Below are 3,828 nucleotides of genomic sequence, written 5' to 3'. Positions count from 1 at the left end.
CCCAGCATAGGGCAAGCATCAGCAAAATGGTTTGGATTAACACAGATGGAACAAACTTTCTTTGGCAAGACAGTTTGTGGATTAACAATAGGAGCAATGCTAGATGATAAGATTTGATTCAACCTACGATTCAAGGATTCTATTTGAGTGGCTAACTCACTAAATTTATCTACCTCGTAAAGTTTTTTAACCTTATGCACTCTAGGTGAAGACCTAGACCTAGAGGAAGAAGCGTGTTGCACTGAGTTTTCACTTGGGGCCTCAAACAGTTCCCAAGCTTCAACCGGACTCTTACGCAGAAAAGCTCCATTACTGGAAGCATCGACCATATTTCTATAAGAATCTGTAAGACTATCATAGAAGATCTGTATTAAGTTCCATTGAGAAATATCATGGTGTGGACACTTTCTTAGAAGATCGTTATACCTCTCCCATGCATCATGGAGCTGTTCTCCCGGGATTTGGGAAAATGCCATGATTTTTCTTCTCATTTGGGTGGTTTTACCCACAGTGTAATATATCTTCAATAACTCTTGTTGCAACATGTCCCATGTAGATATGGAATTTGTTGGAAGGGACTGCTGATGACCGCTGAAAAGTGTGCATTTAAACCCCTTAAGCTTAGGTATTTTAAAACCTTTATCTATCTTACTTTCCCATTTTAGACTAATTTCATGTTATTGTCCTTTTTAGGTGCTTATCCCCAAAATAAGCTAATTCAGCCAAATAAGAGCTTAAAAGAAGCTAACTCAAGCTGGATGGAAGAAAGGAGTAAAGTGGAAGCAAAATGAAGTAAAGTGTGGAAATCAGCATGTTCGATCGATCTCAAGAATACTTCGATCGATCGAAAGTTCATCGATCTAGACTCTCCAAGATGGATCCAAGCTCTTTTGTCCTTATCCAAAGATCCTACAAAGTTCGATCGATCTAGCAATTCTCAAATCGATCGAAAAGATTCCATCTTATCCTGTTATACCACCCTACCTACCAATTTTGTCTCTTTCCCCAAAATATCTCAGATCTGTCCTTATCCAAAAAGGCGCCGCCATAGGAGGATCGATCCAGCCAAAGTTTAAGAGATCTCAGCCAAGTTTGATTGATCTCAAAATAGGTTCGATCAATCGAACCTTCTCAAGTGCAAATTAAATTAATTTCCAGCTCATTAAAAGTTGTCTCATGGTGCAATTATTGGAGGAGCCCTTGTGTACGAGCCTAGACCATTGGGTGTGACATTTGAGCTACCTATATAAGGATTATAAGCCACTTTTACATAGATGCTTTTAGGAGTTGATAGATAAAATTTTTGATTATTCTTAGAGAGGAAGAAAAGAGAAGAGGAGGCTAGAGACACATTCTTGGGAGATCTTCCATATACTTCAAGAAGAAGAGCATTTCCACCATGGAGATAGCCCTTGAGAGTTGAAGGACACCATTCATGAGTGGCTAGACATCCTCTTGGGGCTAGAGTTTGCCCTAAGCATGCTTTCTTTACCTTGATTTATGTATTTTTTTAGGGAATTTGTGTTCTAATACATGTTTTGACATATTTATATACATAGATCTTGTTTATTCAATGATTTGTGTGGTTTAATTCTTCCAATTGATCATCTCATTCTATCCATATGTCTATGTATTCTAAAATAGATGTTCAGGTGTTTATCTCTATCTCTTGTGTTGTTGAAGCATGTCTATGTGTGTTGATGTTATAGATCTAGAGATTGTCAAGACATAGTGCTTAATAGAATGCTCTTGTGGTTTATTTGATGGTTCATACTCATTTCTTGATGCATTATGCCTCTCCTTTAGTTTAATTAGTTTAATTTTCATGTCATTAGCTTAGATGTAGTGTAGTTAACTTAGTAGTTAAATGGGAGGACAATCCATGCTTGTTGTTTGATGTTCTATACTTATGAATGCAAGTAGTATATTTCTCTAATTATGTGATGTGTTGGGGATTGTGAGCTTAAAGGAAGGATTAATGGCTTAGTTTGATATATTGTGCTATTCATTGTGTTGTTTAGACAATATACACTTAATTGGTCATCCATTGTTACAACATATGTTTTTCCCCTCATTAATTATGAATTGAGTGTATAGAAAAGTGATGCTTAGTGGTGATCTCTAAGTCCCAAGCCTCTCTCTCTTGTTTTCTCTAACCTTTAATTACTTGTTTTATATTGAGCTTGCTTAATCTTAATTGTAGTTTAATCAACCAAATAATCTACCTTCTCACTCGACCTACTAACCCTAAGTATTGTTTCCATTACTAGTAGCCCTCTAATCCCTTGGGACAATCCCTACTCACTCTTGCTACGTTAGTGTTAGTGGTGGTAGTGGTTTTTATAAATTTAAACTTGACCAAAAAGGCTTTTCTTGAACCGCACATTCACTACATTATTTTGGCATATAGAAACGGCCCCGCCAATTTTTGGCGCCGTTGCTGGGGATTGAATTGGTAACGCCGTGTTTTGGAAACATTTAGGAATTAGTACTCTTTTGATCGTGGCTTTACTTTATTTTTATTTTTGGTTACTTATTGTGTTTGTTCTTATTTGGTTACTTTATTTTTATTTTTGGTTACTTATTGTGTTTGTTCTTATTCGGTGCCGTTGCCGGGAATTGAATTGGTAACACCGCGTGGAGGCTTGTTTTTCATTTCTTAGATAAATCATGAACCCGCGTGAAGGCTATTTACTTTTCTTGATTTATTGTGGAGGCGAAGTGTTTGTTACTTGCTTATTTGCTTATTATTTGTCTTTGCTAGTGCATGCATGGTCGTAAGTCAATAAATCCTACTCTCGTCCCTCTTAATTTTCATATTAAATCAGTTATTCTTAATCCTAGGGGAAGAGGTAGTTCTCATCACTCCATTTCACCAATAAAGAATTTGAATGACGACCATGTGAAGGACCTTGGTCACACAGACCAATAAGGCATCCTCCACCCTAATGTGTATCATGAAAATGTCAAAGTACCATTAGGCATGCCTAGACCATTCATTCCACCATAACAGCAAGGCTAAATTCCATAAGGAATGCCTCAACCAATCTTTGCTCTACAACCTCCCATGGTTCAAGCTAATCAAGGTGTTCGTGTAGCATCACTAATTGTGAATCCTCCCATTGCTTTAAAAGACCATTACGTGCCTAATGAATATAATGCACCCATTTGCATTCAATTGCCTCCATTTAGAGCACATCACTATGAAATCAAACCATAAACCATTCAAATGCTTCCTAACTATCATGGACTTCGTAGTGAATAACCTTATAAGCATTTGGATGAGTTTCTTGAAGCGTGTTTCACCATGAAATACATGGACATACCGGAAGAAGTTTTAAGACTTAAACTTTTTCCTTTCACCCTTAAAGACAAGGCAAAATATTGGTTCAACAATCTTAGGCCTTTTTCAGTAACGTCTTGGGCGGAAATGCAACAAGAGTTCTTGAAAAAGTACTATCTAGTTTCTAAGACCAATGCCATGAGAACTTCAATTAGAGAATTTTCTCAAAAGGATAGGGAAATGTTTCATGAGGCATGGGAAAGGTTTAATGATTTGCTTAGAAAGTGCCCTCATCATGACATACCTAAGTGGCAACTAGTTCAATATTTCTTTGAAAGTTTACCGTATAATCACAAGGGTATGGTTGATACATCTATGGGTGGTTCTTATCTTGACAAGCATGAAAATGATATGTGGCAATTGTATGAAAGTATGAGTGAAATTCCATGCATATGTCCTTATCTTCTAAAAATGGTAAGGAAGAATGTCGGCTTATATCAAGTTGACAACTCCAATGACGTAGCAGCTGAAATGAAATCGTTATC

The 3,828-nt window shown here is 36.9% G+C and overlaps 1 non-coding gene and 1 pseudogene across 1 annotated transcript; one reads left to right on the top strand and one right to left on the bottom strand.

The window, feature by feature from the left end:
* The first annotated feature begins 387 nt into the window (after positions 1 to 387).
* On the top strand, positions 388 to 493 carry LOC132280545 (small nucleolar RNA R71). Its single transcript, XR_009471596.1, has one exon. It is a non-coding gene; the product is annotated as a small nucleolar RNA R71 (small nucleolar RNA).
* Positions 494 to 3,486: 2,993 nt separating this feature from the next.
* On the bottom strand, positions 3,487 to 3,585 carry LOC132280265 (small nucleolar RNA R71; annotated as a pseudogene).
* Positions 3,586 to 3,828: the final 243 nt, after the last annotated feature.

The sequence above is a fragment of the Cornus florida genome, unplaced genomic scaffold (genome assembly GCF_030987335.1).
Source record: "Cornus florida cultivar Cherokee Brave unplaced genomic scaffold, ASM3098733v1 CherokeeBrave_3.0.0_Hap2_Chr10, whole genome shotgun sequence".
Taxonomy (NCBI): Eukaryota; Viridiplantae; Streptophyta; class Magnoliopsida; order Cornales; family Cornaceae; genus Cornus; species Cornus florida.
Note: the sequence above shows the minus strand (reverse complement) of the source record. Positions and strands in the feature narration are given on the sequence as shown.